The sequence below is a fragment of the Bubalus bubalis genome, chromosome 9 (assembly GCF_019923935.1).
Source record: "Bubalus bubalis isolate 160015118507 breed Murrah chromosome 9, NDDB_SH_1, whole genome shotgun sequence".
Lineage (NCBI taxonomy): Eukaryota > Metazoa > Chordata > Mammalia > Artiodactyla > Bovidae > Bubalus > Bubalus bubalis.
In genome coordinates, this window is record NC_059165.1 from 56,276,494 (window position 1) to 56,296,014 (window position 19,521).

General features: G+C 37.3%; 1 long non-coding RNA gene across 1 annotated transcript; it reads right to left on the minus strand.

The window, feature by feature from the left end:
- Positions 1 to 10,632: 10,632 nt before the first annotated feature.
- Positions 10,633 to 13,008, minus strand: LOC123335236. The gene is made up of 3 exons (XR_006553639.2): positions 12,016 to 13,008; positions 11,144 to 11,217; positions 10,633 to 10,750 (listed from the first exon to the last, which is right to left on the minus strand). It is a non-coding gene; the product is annotated as an uncharacterized LOC123335236 (long non-coding RNA).
- Positions 13,009 to 19,521: the final 6,513 nt, after the last annotated feature.

The window sequence follows — 19,521 nt, forward strand, 5'->3', positions numbered from 1 at the left end:
TTTAAAAGATTTATTGGAGTATAGTTCATTCACAGTGTTGTCTGATTTCTCATTTGAATTGTTTTTTATTATTTAATTTTATTTTATTTTTAAACTTTACATAATTGTATTAGTTTTGCCAAATATCAAAATGAATCCACCACAGGCGTCTGTTTTTAAACTACATGATTTCTGCAGTTCTATGCGCTTTAAAATTTCCTAATACATAAATGCACCTTGATAAGTCACAAGTATCTCACAAACCTAAGTAGTTGACCATGAATGACAAATGCCAACACACTAAGCACCATGATAAGAGATTTCCTTTGGTTATCTCACTTTGTCCTCATAGTAATCCTATAGGCAAGTGATGGGGTTATCCTGATTTTACAAAGGAGATAACTGAGTTCAGGAAAATTTCATAAACTATGTATGGCAGAAGGCTAGTAAGAGACAGAGCCCAAGATGCGAGTCTAGTTCTTCACTTTGCTTCTTTCAATCAGCTATCACAATGCATGGTGTCAGGCAGATATTCATATTTAGGACAGTTCCCCTTGGACTGTAAGTACAGAGTACAGGGTTCTCTTTAGCTTTATATGTCTAATGCAGTCACTGTTGTAGAAGATACATGATAAATGACAACTAAAGTTTGAAACAAAGAAAATGATTCAGATCACTTGAAAAGACAGGAAATTTACAAGGAGAAGCTAAGTCTTAGAGTTTCTTTGGGGCAGCCAGTTGAAATGGCTTTCATAGCAGATGTGGGACTTGGCATCTAAACAGTATGCTTGTATGCCTAGAAAAGGAGAATTCAGTGCAAGATATTCTGTACACAGAAACCAAGTGAGTGCTCAGAAATTGGTGTCACCTCAAGAAGCATAGACCTAAATTCAGAGAGAAAAGTCATTCCTCTGTGGCCGTGAAGCTACAAGGGATCTCTGATTTAAACTAAAACACAGAGTATTTAATTGGTATTTAACTAATATTAAATTGAGGATACATAACATGCCTAATTCAAATATAAATTTTGTCCTAAGATGTTCTCATGTTTTAAAACAGTTGGTCCAGGTTTACATGGCCATAAAAGGAATCCCAGTGGCTCTGACTTTATGGGGAAATAAACCCTAGTTTCTGGAAAGTAATAGCAGACAGTTATCTCATCTGTAATGACATTGGCAGAAACCCTTCTATTTAAAAGTACCCAGAGACTTAACCCATTTATGATGCACCATTTCTTCCTGAGAAAAAATAACAATCTTTCTATAATTTGGAAGTCTTTACTTTTACCACGCTGGTGTGTTGGTATAGTAGTCAGAAACTTAAATATTTCAAATTCAAAACACCAAAATGACCTGCTGCTAAGTCACTTCAGTCGTGTCCGACTCTGTGCAACCCCAGAGATGGCAGCCCACCAGGCTCCCCCGTCCCTGGGATTCTCCAGGCAAGAACAGTAAAGTGGTTTGCCATTTCCTTCTCCAATGCAAGAAAGTGAAAAGTGAAAGTGAAGTCGCTCAGTCGTGCCCGACCCTCAGCGACCCCATGGACTTAGACTTGCTTTTTGGTAAAAATGTCCTATAATTTTAGGCACACCAAAAATGCTTATTATTGACAAACAGAAAGAAAAGGAATGACTTCAGAAAATTTTAGAGCCTTCCATATCGAAGCACTTGGGAAATTATTTTCCTTTTGCTAATATACCCATTTGTTTGTTATTAACAAATGCTCAGGCGCTCAGCTGCTCACATATTTTTTGCAGCTGTTTCTTAAGAGCTCTTGAGACTATTTCAAGGTTCAACTTAGTGTCAAGCTGTTGGAAGTCTCCAAATCCAATTTCTAGGCATAAAAGGTCACAGTCTCTCAAGCCGGGTGTTGTGGATTTTTTGGTGATGTTTGAATGTAAGAAATTCACTTTTTATTTTGTTTCTTGCTACAAGTATATTTTATTATCCATTAAGCTGAGTCTCTAAGACGGACTGAATGGCTGTGAAAATACGAATTCTTCAATTTGCATTACGATGAAAACTTTTCCCTATGGAAATACAAGATTCAGTAGCTTATAGTTTTGACTGCAAGTTAAATAATAGTTTATTCAATAATAAACTTATAAAAATTTAGACTACAGTAAGATATTAATATCCAGATTTGCTCCAAATCCAGGTAAATTAAATTAAGACTCTTAATTAGTCTTTCTCAACAATCTGGGCCTTAGTTTACCCATGGATAGAGAGCACAAAACATGAAATAATAAAGCAAATTGCTGTTTTGAAGGCTGTCTCTCCAAATGCCAAGTGGTACAGTAATGGTCTTCTGAAGACTGAAAATCTGCACATGAGAATTTATAAACATCTGAGGTCCCACCAGCTGGCACAATTAATTTTAGCCTACATGACACTTTTTTTCTTAATAATTTAAGACTTTAGTTAAATATTGTGATATTATAGTAAAAAATTTCAAGTACTTTATCTAATATTTAGAGCCTGCTAGCTATTTAAAAACACTCTGAGTTTCAGTTGGTTCCAAACAACATCTGTGATCCATATTCCTAAAGTGCACACAAACATTAAATATATACATTATTTGGTTTCATAACACTGTTTTGATACTGGGCTATATTAATGAGCCCACTTATTAAAATCATCTTAAATTATTTTCCCAGGGAAGAAAATGCAATGTGTTAGCCAGATCTTCCTTTTTTTGCCAACTATCTTGAACACTAGCCTGCTATAAATTAGTATAGTTTGATTGTAGCATGGAGTTATCTGTAAACTTCCTTAATACAGCTACTTTATAATAGCTATCAATACACTTATTGACAAAAAGCACACACTTTGAGAGAGTTGTTGCCAGTTTCAGTTAATTAAAGGTGAAAGCTATGAAATTGCTGAAGGCAAATAAGATACTTTAAAATGCCTTTTCCTTCTTTTGTTCTTGCTCATGCAATTAATAACAAGGGGATATTTTAAGATATCAAAAATTCAATTGCTAGAGTCATCCAAATTATTAAAATAACTTTGATGTAAAGTATAATAAGGCACATTAGAATATTGTGTATATGTAAATACATATTGAGTATATGTATTTACCAAATAACAAAACCAGCATTAAGAGCTGGGGAAAAAATGTTGGGACTCTTCCAATTCTATTATTATATGATTATTCAATATCTTTCTATCATTGACCAAATTTCCAATATGTTCTGAAATTGTCAGCTAGAATCATCACAGGTAAGTAAGGAAATTATTTTCCAACAAGATGCTGGCTTACTAAACCACTTATTATTAAAAAAAATTCCCAAATTGCAGTTTCATAATTTGATGATCACTGAGTTTCCCTTTCACAAAGAAACAATTTTTGACTCTTCCATTAGATCAAACTGCCACATGAATGTTTCTCTTCTCCACCCCCAAGCACTCACTACACAGATCTACACACACACACATACACACAGACACATTGTGAATACTTCCTCCTCACTAGGAGATAGCCTCTTATTGGATGATGATAAGACAAATTTTAACCTGCTGCTGCTTAACAGAAATGATTTTGGTTTGGTTCTTATTAGTGACTGGCTTAAAATAGAATTATTTGTTGTTGTTGTTGTTCACTTGCTAAGCTGTGTCTAAGTCTTTGAGACCCCTGGGAAAGGAAATGGCAACCCACTCCAGTATTCTTGCCTGGGAAATCCCATGGACAGAGGATCCTGGCAGGCTACAGTCCATGGGGTCACAAAAGAGTCGGACACAATTTAGCTACTAAAACAACAAAATATAATTAATACAGAACAATATAAAAAAGAGGGAGTTTTCAGAGACAGTGCCAAAAAAAAGTTAGTGTGCCTAATTCTCTCAATTAAACACACAGACTTCATTTATGTAGATTATGCTTATTAACCTTTTCTCTGTCTTCAAGTTTAATGTTCACAATAATCCAATCAAAAGTTTAATGTGCACCTGAAATGGTAGAAGAAAGAGAACTTAACATTTACTAGGTACCCACTATGAGCAGGCATTGAGGATGCTTTCATATACATTTTCATTTAATAAGCTCTCCAATAGTCTTTTGAGACTGGAATTTTTATAACATCTCCATTTTGCTGATAAGCAAACTAACATTCAGATAAAGTATAAGCCTGCTAGATGTTGATCATAGTGGCCTGGATCCAAGTTGTTTTTTGTTTTTTTAAAGAAAAACAAAATCGGATTCCTGGGTCAGTAGTCTGTTGGGAAAATACAAAATGGTACTGAATGGGTAAAGTAGGCAGTGGGCACTTCATAGTAGCTAGTAGTTGATACACAATTGGTAATTATTTCTTTAATATTTGCTTTTCTGTTCCCTTATAAGTTCTGTGAGAAAGATGTTGTCTGTTTTGACCACCACTGTATTTCCAGTGTTTAGCACTTAGTAGGTGTTCAGGAAATATTGTTGACTCTCTAATATGCTCTGTCTCTCCTGCTAGCTTTCTCAGAGATATCTTCTAAGGACATTTACACAAGGACAGAATAATCATTGATATGACCACCAATACATTTCATCAGTTTAATCCTAGGCTAACCAATGGTCATTATCTTTTAAAAGCAGAGTATACCAGCTTTTAGCTAATTGATTTTGAATCAGAAGGGTTTTCCAAGTAGGATAATAATATATTTAATGATTATTGAGCCTTTACTATGTGCCAAGTTCTGTAAGTGCTTTATGTGCATCATCTTACTTAATTCCCACAGTAGGTATTGTTGTTCTCCCTATTTTAAAGATAAATAAAATGTGATTTAGAAAGGTTAGGTTACGTTTTCTAGAGGGAAGAATTATGAAAAGTGGGGATGGTAAAAAGCAACAGAAAGGCAAACAGCTGCTCTGGGGATGAACAGCCCAGGAACAAGGAGACTCTCTTCTCTGAGACTCATAATCACAGCATCCTGACCTCCTTCCCCACCTCCTACCACTGCCTCAGGGAGTCCACACTAAGGGAAACCCACTCATGATCCTTCACTCTGGCCTGCTTGCCATTTCAACTTCATTGAGCATGATGCCTCAACTCTTCCTCTCTGAAGTGGTTCCTCCTCCCGCTTCAGAGGAACATTCGGAAGCACAGAAAGTCATACAACCTTCAAGACACATCAAGCATGGCCATATTTGCTCAGGTCCCCGTTGCTCCACAGGCCTGCACTAGGTCCCACCCAGATGTGAGAGATGTGAGGACTCAGACCTCTGCTATAAGGCCTTAGAAAAAGCACCGGGTTTCCTTCCCTTGATCCCCGAACTTACAATACCCAAGCACACACACTTAATACTTGTTCTCTCTAGCTTTCTTTCTGCCCAGGAAACATGTGTCTGGAAGGCACATACATTGATACACTGAGACTCTTGGTTAGGTTTCAACATCCAGCTCCATGATCAACAAAGATCAAGATCACTCTTACTTTTGGAACGGAAGCCATTGTGCTTTGTTTATTTATTGCTGCATAATAAATGCCCCCAAATTTAGTGGGCTTACAACAATGAACACCTCAGTGCTCATGATTCTGCAGGTTGGCTTGGCTTTACCATTTTCCTATGATTCTTGTTTTGCTTCTCTTATGCAGCTGTGGTCAGCTGAGAGCTGGGCTAGAGCATCCAGGATGGTGTCACTCACTCCCTGCCTTCTTCCTTTCTCCTTTCATTCCAACTTTCTGTGTAACCTCCAAGTCTCAGCAGAGATACTACTTTCTTCAAGCAGGTGTCCTTTACTCTAGGAATAGGTCTCTTCCATTATAGCTGAACTTCTCCTTCACAACCCTCATCACACTTGTACTGTCCCGTTTGCTGTCTGTCCCCTCCATAGGTTGTGAGCCTCATGGCGGCAGGATTGTACCCATTTTATTTATCACTGTGTCTTCAATGTCACATATAGTATCTGCCTATAGTAAGCGTCCAGTAAATATTTCACTGAATGACTAAATGAGTGACCACTTGGAAGCCATTTTTTAATTTTCAGAAGTTATCATTTCTCCTGAATCCCGAGCATATTCTATTGTTTTCTAGGTTCTATAAGATAGGTCTACACATACTGAATGAAAAAGAAAGATGTACTACCTGAATTATGCCAGCAATATAAAGCACTCCATTCTCAATTATTTATAAATTGAAATTTATTTGTGAATATTATAAGATTATCTGAATAATTCCTTCAGTTTCTGTTCATTTGATTATATATAAATAGGAAAACAAAAATTCTTACAAAGTTTTTTTTTTTTAACATTTATTTCTCCTTTTTAGCAGACAGAGTTTTAGGGGAGTAAGAAAAGTCATGGTCAAATCTATGTTTTTATAAGCTGGAGGAGATGTTTCTCAATTCTTAAAAAATAAGGTTTCCTAGTACATTGGCTTTGGCACTTTCAGGCTGTGCCTCCAGAAATACACAGGAACTGTTTAATTTGATGTTTATTGATACAAATGCTATAATCAGCCTCGGGAAAACCAGCTGATAGAGAAACTTGGCTTGTAAAATAGTTTTGCTTTGATGATCTCAGCCAATCTATTGATATTTTTTCCAAGAGTTTTATTCAGAAAAAAATCCAAATATAAAAGATAAAGTCAAGTTGACCAAGAGTTACTCAAGACACATTAGAACCCAGGTTTGTCAAGTTTCTTTGCTTGAGCTATTCTGATAAGCAGGCACCATATTTAATCTTTGTTTATGTCAGTAATAGCTTGTTTTCTGTCCTATTGCCTCTTAACATTAAACTGTGATTATTACTTGGACATTTTTACTGATTTATTTATTCCAACAGAGATTTTCTTTAAACTCTGCCTAGGAAATACAGTTACTAATGCAGCTACAGTGAACTACAGGCTCAACTTCACAAAAGTAGCCCTTTCTTTTTACCAGTTTTTAATTCATGAAATACAGAACTGAGAACCAGAGATACATAAATGAAGTCCCAAGAATCTCTTTACTACCTGGTCCTGAGAGTTGCCTGTGCTCACCTGCTTTTGTATGTATCTTCCAATTTCATTATCTTCACTATTATCCTTTTTTCATTGTTCTGTCTTTCCTTCTCTGTGCTCATTTCCTTCTGTTCCCAGGATGGCTACAACTGTTTCATCTATCCTTTGAGAAGAGGGTAGTCTGTGACTTTAGTTTTGGTTTTGGGTAATACATATTTTATACTTCTGCTTGGAATATAGGTATTATACATGGCATCAACTTATTACTGCATATTTGCTTTGTACTTACAGGAATGTAGGGGCCTTGTATGTTTCAATCTCTGCTGTATCCCCAGTATGTAAAATAGCCCCTACTACATTATAGGCATGCAGGTATATTTTTGCAAAAAGAAACAGAACACAAGCAAGTGTTCAAATGTGAAAACTCTTTTTTAACAACTTTGCAAACATGTTGCCAAACAGTTTTGCTCTCAAGGAAATGAGTGAAACCATTCCATCATCAAGTGTTTGTCATTTGGTAACTGAACAGATTGATTTCACAGGGTCTGTTGGCCCAATGAAGCATGCAGTGTTGAACATTCAGCACCTTATATACACTCTGGGAAGTGTAGATAAAGGCAATGGGAAGAGGATGATTTTTAGTTGAGGATTCACTTTGAAAGGAGGAGTTTTATAGGCCCCTAAAATTGGCCCTTAAGCATTTGTTTCAATTTGTTCCAATCCAGTTTAATTTCTAACACAACTAGCCAAAAACATTAATAAAAGCAGGAAGAGATTTCTGGTTTCCAGAAGTGAATTATTGGGTTGCAGCCAAAGCTATCACCTCGGATGAAAATAAAATGATTTACCAATTTACCACAAGAGAAGAGTTTCTGTCTTCTTTCATCCATGGTTAGGAATAGGGGGCCATGTGGGACAAGTTTGTTCAGGATGCTAATGAACTGCCGTCAGATGCTAAGTCATAGAATGCAAAGTGATGGTCCTCGGACCAAATCTGGCCCACATATGTATTTTATTTCATCTATGCTATTTTTTTTATTGAATTATCTGCCAATATGGAAAGGCAGGAGAATTCACATAAAACTCTGGTTTCTTCTTTTCCCCCTAGCGAAAAAAATAAAAACAAGACCTGCGGCAGCTCTGGGCCTACAATCCCAAACATGGCAACATTTAACTGGTGTTGACGTACAAATTCCCATGACTGCCTGTTTCCCCACTATAGTCCCAGCCCTGCCTGTTTCCACTCTGAGACCGAAAACAGTTTCAGTTTGCCATTCCCCATCTCCCTGCATTGTTTTCTTTCTTACAGCTTGCCTGTCTCACATGTTTATTTTATCTAATGGGAACCTGTACACAACTACTGTTCTAAACTGTCCCACAAATGTTATTGTTAGATTTCCATCCTCTGGCTGAGAGTGAATGCACAAGTGTTCCAATTTATGGCCCTACCTTTGTTGTTCCAAATCAACTGACTGACTGTAATCATTTCTCCAAAAACCTTTGTGTACATGTGGTCACTGGAGAGTTGGGAATGGGATCTGCAAAGGACTACTTGAGTGAAACAATCAGTCATTTCTGTGACTGTAGATACAGATAGAGTGTCTTAGCTGAGCGCCTCATAGTAACCCACTAGTATCTATTAAACATAGGTGGACTCAGTATGCCTTTGGCAAAAGACGAAAATAAGTACAGTTGTCAAGAGAAGAGGAAGACCAATCTGAATATGTACAATGATCATCTTTATTACACGATACACTATTTATTTACATATACATATATATGAATATAATCATACACAAAAACATTTATACTGTCCCTCAGGACTGTGTAAGGGCTATATAGTATATACATACTATATAGCTATGTATAACTTAGCTATACAACTTTCCATTGATTTTATTAATTTTTTATTGGCTTCAGTTCAGTCACTCAGTCGTGTCCGACTCTTTGCGACCCCATGAATCGCAGCACACCAGGCCTCCCTGTCCATCACCAACTCCCAGAGTTCACTCAGACTCATGTCCATCGAGTCAGTGATGCCATCCAGCCATCTCATCCTCTGTCGTCCCCTTCTCCTCTTGCCCCCAATCCCTCCCAGCATCAGTCTTTTCCAATGAGTCAACTCTTCGCATGAGGTGGCCAAAGTACTGGAGTTTCAGCTTTAGCATCATTCCTTCCAAAGAAATCCCAGGGCTGATCTCCTTCAGAATGGACTGGTTGGATCTCCTTGCAGTCCAAGGGACTCTCAAGAGTCTTCTCCAACACCACAGTTCAAAAGCATCAATTCTTCGGCGCTCAGCCTTCTTCACAGTCCAACTCTCACATCCATACATGACCACTGGAAAAACCATAGCCTTGACTAAACGGACCTTTGCTTGCAAAGTAATGTCTCTGCTTTTGAATATGCTATCTAGGTTGGTCATAACTTTTCTTCCAAGGAGTAAGTGTCTTTTAATTTCATGGCTGCAATCACAATCTGCAGCGATTTTGGAGCCCCCCAAAATAAAGTCTGACACTGTTTCCACTGTTTCCCCATCTATTTCCCATGAAGTGATGGGACCAGATGCCATGATCTTTGTTTTCTGAATGTTGAGTTTTAAGCCAACTTTTTCACTCTCCTCTTTCACCTTCATCAAGAAGCTTTTTAGTTCCTCTTCACTTTCTTCCATAAGAGTGGTGTCATCTGCATATCTGAGGTTATTGGCTTGGATTACTTTTATTATGAAAAATAATCTCAAATATATACCTAGACATTATAAACATACAATTAGACATTAATAGTAATTTAAACCCAAAGTATGTTGACAAATCGAACAAAAAAACACAAACAAGCCAAGTGACTAACACCAATTTAACATGATTGATGTTGCTTTGCTGAAATAAGCACTAACAATATAAAGACACTACCTGATACAGGTTCTTTTGATGAAATCATACTGTACAAGCTCATGGTATCTTATCTGAAATCCCTGAGGCAAGAGGTATTATACAATTTTGGAATTTCATGTGAAGTGGTACATAATAATCAAATGCACAAAAATTTTTATTATGTAATATATGACTATTCATAGTAAATGGGATGATTAAAAACTATAAATTGATGCTTTTTAACTATGATGTTGGAGAAGACTCTTGAGAGTCCCTTGGACTGCAAGGAGATCAAACCAGTCCATCCTAAAGGAGATCAGTCCTGGGTGTTCATTGGAAGGACTGATGTTGAAGCTGAAACTCCAATACTTTGACCACCTGATGCCAAGAGCTGAGTCATTTGAAAAGACCCTGATGCTGGGAAAGATTGGGGGCAGGAGGAGAAGGGGATAACAGAGCATGATATGGTTGGATGGCATCACTGACTCAGTGGACATGGGTTTGGGTGAACTCCGGGAGCTGGTGATGGACAGGGAGGCCTGGCATACTGTGGTCCATGGGGTCGCAAAGAATTGGACACAACTGAGCGACTGAACTGAACTGAATTGAACTGAATGTCAGCACAGGTCAGTTGTTATCACTAAATGAGTTTGTCATGAACTTACTAATAAAATGGTTGGGCCATTTAACAAGTCCTACTACCTTGGGAGAATTATTTAAATGATCTTATCCATGACATAATTAATTACATCAGACTAACTAAGCCATAACCTGCATCCAGAAAGAAAATTAGAATATTTATTCATGGCCACCAAAAGTTGCAGAATAAATACTGTACTTATGATGTGTGTTCCTTTATTAAATTAGGTACATATCAAACCGTTACAGTGAGCCAAACTCTAGGTTAAAACAAGGACCCAGAGTTAAATGAAGCCAGCATCTGGACTCAAATGTCTCCTGTCCAGTAAAAGAAACAGACCTGCAAATGAACACAGGACAATTCAACATGATAAGAGTAAAATACCTGCAAGCAGAAAATATAGACTAATTTTGTAAGCTGGGGGCGATTAGGGAATGCTTTCTTGGTTAGCAGTATAGGTATCTAAGTGGGTTTTGCAGGGTGAGTAGGAATTCATAGGATAGCAGAACTACTGTTAAAACAGCTCTAAGCTTTTGAAGATGAATTAATACTGTAGTTGGTGATGGACAGGGAGGCCTGGCGTGCTGCAATTCATAGGGTCACAAAGAGTTGGACACGACTGAGTGACTGAACTGAACTGAATTGAATATTGTAGAGGGCACTTGAGGGGAAATTAATTCTCCTTTGATGTTTACCAGCTTAATCATTTATTGTCTCTTCTGAGATACTGACCAAGCCCATCTCAGTGTTTTCCTGCACCAGTCATGAAGTCTGAGAATGCATCACTTCGTAGAATCTTTCTTCTCCTATTAGGGAAGAACATACGGTTCTCAGACCCTGCTTTGGTCCTGTTTGCATTCTAATATTGAAAATGCTAAATGAACAAGATTCTTATCTATTTATTAAGACATTCTCAGTGTTCTCTAAGAATGTGGCTTCTCCTCTCTCCTCCCTCCTTCCCCCTCAAACCCTCAACCAGTTCCTGTTGGCAGGAACTTGAAAATTATAAACCTAATTCTTTGAGGCTGTTCTAACTCAAACTTTTCATTGATTAGCCTCCCTACAGAAGGATTAATTAATGATAGTAATCCTTTGTGGCATGAGAACCACTGCTTATAGCTGGCTAGCACACTGTAGGGCACCCCATATCACGAGCCAGATCCATGATGGCATCCAGACACGTAGACTCCACAGAAGAATTGATCACAGCATACACTTAAATAAAGAGTCTCCAAGAGCAAGATGGCAGATGAGTAGGTGGGCATGGAATACATCTCTCTCCACAGATACATCAGGAATACACCTTCAGACACAGAAGTGCATGTAGAAAACCAGCTGAGAGTGGACATGAGTACCTGACCAGAGGAAAAGAATATATAGACCATGCAAAACTCAGTAGGGTGAAGGAACTAGGGGAAAAAAACAGGAGTGAGAGTAGGACTGGACCTTCAGTGGGTGGGGGAACTGAAGCAGGGGTCCTATCCCCACATCAGGGCAATTGTCTGAGTCAGAGGAGAAACATTTGAGGCTGAGAGTGAAACAGCTGGTCTGTGGCAGCCTAAATGGAATGAGAATCAGACAGTCCTTGCCCCAGCCATACATACCCCAAACAGGGATGCAGGTCCCGTGGAAGGCGCAGCAGCTGGGAACTGGAGTTTGGGGATTGTGGACCGAACCCAGGTCAAGGGCTGCTGTTGACTGTGGAGAGATGGATCGAGAGGAGGTGAGAGGGGAGATTGTGGTGGGAAACGCCTGTGGAGGAAAGCCAGGCAGCCATGGAAGAAAGGCGATACTGCTGAGTCATGCGTAGGGGGTGAAGCCATCAACATAGCCTCTCTCTCCCCACACACCAGCATTGGCAGCTGAACAATAGATAAGCTGGCCCATCAAAGCCTGATATACTGAACTACAGAGCAGAACCCCACCCAGGGTGCTCCTTTAAGTGACTGATGTGCTGATTTACAGAGTAGGACCCCAGCCCTTCTATGTTCCTGAACAGGTGGAGCTACGAAGAAAGACTGGGCAAAGAAGCCTTCTGATCACCAGCTACAAGAGGTTCAAAGAAAGACTCTAAGAGGGCCATAACTCCTGCGGCAGAGCCAGTCTGTGTCCCTAATACTTGGTGCCGCCAGAGTCCCCGCAAGCGAAACAGCTGCACCACCTTCTTTTTTTAATTTTAATTTTTAATTTTTAAACCTACTATTATTTTTGTAGAAAGGAAAATCCATGCCACATTGAGAGATGCAAAAACTCTGATGTACTTATACTGTCATCATTAGAACGCCTCACTCTAAGTAAATGATATTAAGTGTCAATGTTCATTTTTGAATGCAAAAAAGAAAAAAATCCTTTTCTGTCACACAAATAACTGCTGAGCTACATATTCATAGTATGACACAAAACACTAGTTCATAACTCCCACGGTTACTTAATTCTTTGAACTAACCGTAAAGAAATGAGGAGAAACTTTAGGAACTACCTGAAATAAGACATGAAATTTCTCGTTTGCTTTTCTTACTGTTCTTTCCCCCTTGCAGTTAATATTTACTATGTATAAATCTTCTTTATCTACCTCTATTTAACTTTGCATATCTATTCTTTCTTTCTTTTCTTTCTTTCCTTTCCTCTCAACATTTTGTTAGTTTTATTTTCATTGCTTTATTCCCCACTTGGCACCTTGCTTTAGTCTTGTTCTTCAATTTGTGCTTTAGTTAGTTTTGTCCTGGTAGGTATAATTTTTGATTTCCTTTGTTTGCTGGGTCAATCTATTGTACCTTATTTTTGTTGGACTGTTTTGATTTTGCTTATGGGTATATATGGGTGTATATGTTTACGTGTACCTTCAGTCAAACTTTTTATTATTGTTATAAACCTCTGCCTCTATGTTGGGTTTTTGCAATTCTGAGGAGTTTTCCTTTTTTTCCCTTTTTTCTTTCTTCTTCCATTTTTTGCTCTTTTCCCTTTTTTAGAATTTTTATTTTTTAATACCTATTATATTTTTTCTACATTTATTCCTTTGTTTCCCTTTCCTATTGTTCTTTTCCGCTTACAGTTAATCTTTAGTGTATATAAATCTTCTTCATCTACCTCTGTTTAACTTTCCATCTCAATTCTTTCTTTCTTTTCCTTTCAACATATTTGCTAGTTTTGTTTTTTCATTGCTTTATTCCCCACTTGGCACCTTGCTTTAGTTTTGTTTTCCAGTTTATGCTTTAGTTAGTTAGTGCTTTAGTTAGTTTTGTTCTTAACTGGTAAATATAATTTTTTATTTACTTTGTTCACCAGGTCAATCTACTGTACTTTATTTTGGTTGGACTGTTTTCACTTTGCTCATGGGTATATATGTATATGTATATATTCCATTATTTTAATTATTATTTGTCTGATTTTGTAACTGCCATTTGTCTGGGTTTCATCTTTTGTTTCTTAGTTTTGGATATTTGTTTTAATCTCACTTAATACCATAACAAATCATTTGTGGAACCTTTGTTCCTGACAAGAGATCAAGCGCTGAGCCTTTGGAGTGGGAGCACTGACTCCAAGACCCTAGACTACCAGAGAATTGACCCTAGGGAGTATCAAATAGTGAACTCACACAAAGGAAACCACTTAAATACAAGACCTAGCATCACCCAACCATCAGTAGCACCCTGTGCAGGACACTTCATTTAAACAGCAAACAAAACAAAAATACAAACCCAATCATCCTCAGACAGGATTGCCATCTCAGCCAGCCTTGCCCATCAGAGGAAAAACAAACAAACAAACAAAAACCAGCACAAATCTCACTCTATATGAAGCTTACACAAACTACTGGACCAACCTTAGGAGGGCAGAAACCAAAAGGAAGAAAGAATTCAACCTTAAAGCCTGGGAAAAGGAGACCTCAAACACAATAAGTTAAAAAAAAATAATGAAAAGGCATAAAATACTACTCAAATGAGGGAACAAATTAGAAACACAGAAGTCCAAATAAATGAAGAGGAAATAGGCAAACTACCTGAAAAAGAATTCAGAATAATGATAGTAAAGATGATCAAAAACCTTGAAAACAAAATGGAGAAAATGCAAGATTCAGTTAACAAAGACCTGGAAGTATTAAGAATAAGCATACAGAGACAAACAACACAACTACTGAAATTAAAAATACTCTGGGAGGAATCAATGGCAGAATATCTGAAGCAGAAGAATGAATCAGTGACCTGGAAGATAAAATGGTGGCAATAACTTCTGAAGATCAAAGTAAAGTAAAAAGAATGAATAGAACTGAGGATAGTCTCAGAGACCTCTGTGACAATATCAAATGAACCAACACTCAAATTATAGGAGTCCCAGAAGAAAAAGAGAAAAAGAAAGAGTATGAGAAAATTTTTGAAGAGATTATAGTTGAAAATTTCCTCAACATGGAAAAGGAAATAGTCAATCAAGTCCAAAAGGCACAAAGAGTTCCATACAGGATAAACCCAAGGAGAAACATGCCAAGACACACACTAATCTAACTAACAAAGACTAAACACAAAGAAAGACTATTAAAAACAGCAAGGGAGAAGCAACAAGTAACATATAAGGGAAACCCCATGTACTTAACAGCTGATCTTTCAGCAGAAACTCTGCAGGCCAGAAGGGAATGGAAGGATATATTTAAAGTATTGAAAGGGAAAAATCTACAATGAAGATTACAGAACCCAGCCAGGACCTCATTCAATATTTATGGAGAAATCAAAAGCTTTTCAGACAAGCAAAAGTTAAGAGAATTCAGTACCACCAAACAAGCTTTACAAAAAATGTTAAAGTGACTTATATAGTCAAGAAATACAAGAGAAGGAAAAAGATCTACAAAATCAACCCCAAACAATTAAGAAAACAGCAATAGGAACATATATATCAATAATTACTTAAATGTAAATGGATTAAATGCTCCAATCAAAAGACACAGACTGGCTGAATAGATACAAAAACAAGACCCATACATATGCTGTCTACAAGAAACCCACTTCAGACCTAAAGACACATAGACTGAAAGTGAGAGGATGGAAAAATATATTCCATGCAAATGGGAAGCAAAAGAAAGCTGGAGTAGCAATCCTCGTATCAGACAAAACAGACCTTAAAATAAAGATTACAAGAGATAAGGAAGGACACTACATAATGATCAAGAGATCAATCCAAGAGGAAGACATAACAATTGTAAATATCTATGCATCCAACATAGGAGCACCTCAATATCTAAGACAAACACTAACAGACATAAAAGGAGAAACTGACAGTAATACAATATTAGTAGGAGACTTTAACACTCCACTCACACCAATGGACAGATCATCAAAACAGAAAACTAATAAGGAAACATAAGTCTTAAATGATACATGAGAAGAGATGAACCTCACTAATATCTTTAGGACATTCCATCCAAATGCAGAAGAGTACACCTTCTCAAGTGCACACCGAACATTCTCCAGGATAGACCACATCTTGGGCTACAAATCAAACCTCAGTAAATTTGAGAAAATTGAAATTGTATCAAGCATCTTCTCTGACCACAATGCTGTAAGACTAAATATCAATTACAGAAAAAAAAAAAACTGTAAGAAACTCAAACACATGGAGATTAAACAACACATTTCTAAATAACCAACAGGTTACTGAAGAAATCAAAAAGGAAATCAAAATATTTCTAGAAACAAACGTCAAGAAAACATGACAACTCAAAACCTATGGGATGCAGTGAAAACAGTTCTAAGAGGGAAGTTTATAACAATACAATCCTACCTCAAGAAACAAGAAAAACATCAAATGGACAACCTAACTTTACACCTAAAACAACTGGAAAAAGAAGAAGAACAACAACAACAACAAAAAATAGTGGAAGGAAAGAAATCATAAAGATCTGAGCAGAAATAAATGAAAAAGAGATGAAAGAAACAAGAGTAAAGATTAATAAAACTAAAAGCTGGTTCTTTGAGAAGATAAACAAAATTGACAATACTTTTGCCAGACTCATCAAGAAAAAAAGAGGGAAGAATCAAATCAACAAAATTAGAAATGAAAGAGGAAAGGTTACAGCAGACAATGCAGAAATACGAAGGATTCTGAGACTATTATGAACAACTGTCTGTCAATAAAATGGTTAACCTGGAAGTAGTGGACAGATCCTTATAAAAGTTCAATCTTCGAAGACTGAACCAGGAAGAAATAGAAATCATGAACAACCCAATTACAAGCACTGAAATTGAAGCTGTGATCAAACATCTCCCAAAAAACAAAAGCCCAGGACCAGATGGCTTCACAGGAGAATTCTATCAAACATTGAGAGAAGAGCTAATGTCTATGCTTCTAAAACTCTTTCAAAAAATTGCAGAGGAAGGAACACTTCCAAACTCATTCTATGAGGCTACCATCACCCTGATACCAAAACCAGACTCAGACAACCAAAAAAAGAAAACTACAGGCCAATATCACTGATGAACATAGATGCAAAAATCCTCAACAAAATTTTAGCAAACAGAATTCAGCAGCACATCAAAACGGTCATACACCGTGATCAAGTTGGGTTTATTCCAGGAATGCAAAGATTCTTCAATATACACAAATCAATCAATGTGATATATACTATATTAACAAATTGAAAGATAAAACCCATATGATGACAATTTGACATGACAAATTTGACAATTCATATCAAAACGCAAAAGACCCTGAATAGCCAAAATAGTCTTGAGAAAGAAGAATGGAGCTGGAGGAATCAACCTTCCTGACTTCAGATTATACAACAAAGCTGTAGTCATTTGCACAAAAGCAGAAATATAGACCAATGGAACAAGATAGAAAGCCCAGAAATAAACCCATGCACCTATGGGTACCTTATTTCTGAGAAAGGAGGCAAGAATATACAATGGGACAAAGACAGCCTCTTCAATAAATGGTGCTGGGAAAATTGGACAGCTACATGTGAAAGAATGAAATTAGAACACTTCCTAACACCATACACAAAGATAACTCAAAATGGATTAAAGACTTAAATGTAAGATCAGAAACTACAAAACTCTTAGAGGAAAACATAGGCAGAACACTGGATGACATAAATCAAAGCAAAATCCTCTATGACCCACCTCCTAGAGTAACAGAAATATAAACAAAAGTAAACAAGTGGGACCTGATTAAACTTAAAAGCCTTTGCACAGCAAAGGAAACTATTAGCAAGGTGAAAAGACAACCCTCAGAATGGGAGAAAATAAGAGCAAATGAAACAAATGACAAAGTATTAATTTCCAAAATATACAAGCAGCTTATACAACTCAATATCAGAAAAACAAGCAACCCAATAAAAAGTGGGGGTAAAAAACTTAGACATTTCTCCAAAGAAGACATACAGATGGCTAACAAACACATGAAAAATGCTCAAGATTGCCATTATTAGAGAAATGCAGATCAAAACTACAATGAGATATCAGCTCACACTGGTCAGAATGGCCATCAACAAAAAGCCTACAAACAGTAAATGCTGGAGAGGGTGTGGAGAAAAGGGAGTGCTCTTACACTGTTGGTGGGAATGTAAATTGATACAGCCACTATGGAAGACAGTATGGAGATTCCTTAAAAAACTAGGAATAAAACCACCATATGACCCAGCAATCCCACTCCTAGGCATATACCCTGAAGAAACCAAAATTGAAAAAGACACATGCACCCCATTGTTCATTGCAGCATTATTTACAATAGCTGGAACATGAAGCAACCTAGATGTCCATCGACAGATGAATGGATATAAAGAAGTTGTGGTACATGTGACTGCCCATGTCCCTTCAAAGTCCTACCCACTTCTTCAAGTGGCTCATTAGAATATCCATTCAAATATATGCATGGACTCTTATGAGTCAAATGGACTCATGACTCTCAGTGAAGAATCCAGGAAAGTTTAATTGTCTTCCTATTGTTACACTGCATTGCCATTTAGGTAATCCCATTAGTTGGCGTCACAATGACATTCAGTGTGTAAAGATCAACCCTAATCTCTCCTAGAATCCTATGAAGAGGGCTTCAGAATAAGTAAAGAACTCCATGTTAAGATTTCTATTCTGAATCAAAGTAGGCTCCTTTCCACAGCCCAGCAAATTTCCTTCTGAAAAGGAATTGAGTTGGTGATCTGCTGATTGATTAACCTCTTTTAGGTTGAATACTTTGCTCAGTGCTAGTGACAGAAAGATGAAAACATCAGCATCTTAGACTCATATTCTAGATTTATCACTGGGTGTTGCAGTTTGACTGAATTCTCGATGTTAAAAATGACAGTAGTATAACTGTTTTTTTCCCCAGGATCACTTTAAGAAGTTCAGCAGTGTGATGTCTCCAGTGTCAACCCTCCTCATGCAGCATGGTTTAGAGGCTCAAGCATTTATAAAAGGCAAGGGAAGGGTGTTTGGTGATGTTTTCATGTTATAGTTCACAGGTGGTCTGGAGAGTTGGTGTGGCATCTGGGGCTTAAAGGCAGTCTGTATTTTAGCATCTCCATTAGTAATCTCCTCACTGCTCTCTTTACTGTTTGTAGTATGGCTCCCTTCACCACATTCATACTTGTTTGTGCAAAAGGCTTTCACAATGCAGAGCGTGGATTAAAAATGTGTGCAGACTTCCTAATCCTCTGAGCTTGTCCATTTGTCTTTTATCTCGAAGTCAGTCAAGGAGAAAACCCACGTCTATTTCTAATTCTAGCTAGATATAAACTGTAGGCAGATCTATCATTATAGAACAAAGCTCAAGAAAAGAAGATATATCTTCTTCCAAGTATTTAGTCTCAAACTTTTCCAATTTAAGGATGTTTTAGATCAAGAGTAGTGTAAAGAAAGGCAAACACAGGGTAAAATAATAAAAAAGCCTGAAGACTTTATTATTTATACCATTTGAGAAAATACATATAATTTGACTCTTCTGTGCCATGCTATTCCACATTTACCCTGAAATAATGTTAATGGGGAGGCAGATTTCTTTCTCAGAGCTATGGAATTTCACAGTGTGCCTGATGTGGGGAGGGATGGTGGAAGAAAAATGGAAGGAGATGATATTGGAGATGTAGGTGGCAATGACAGGTAACAGCAAGTTTCATGAACTTCAAC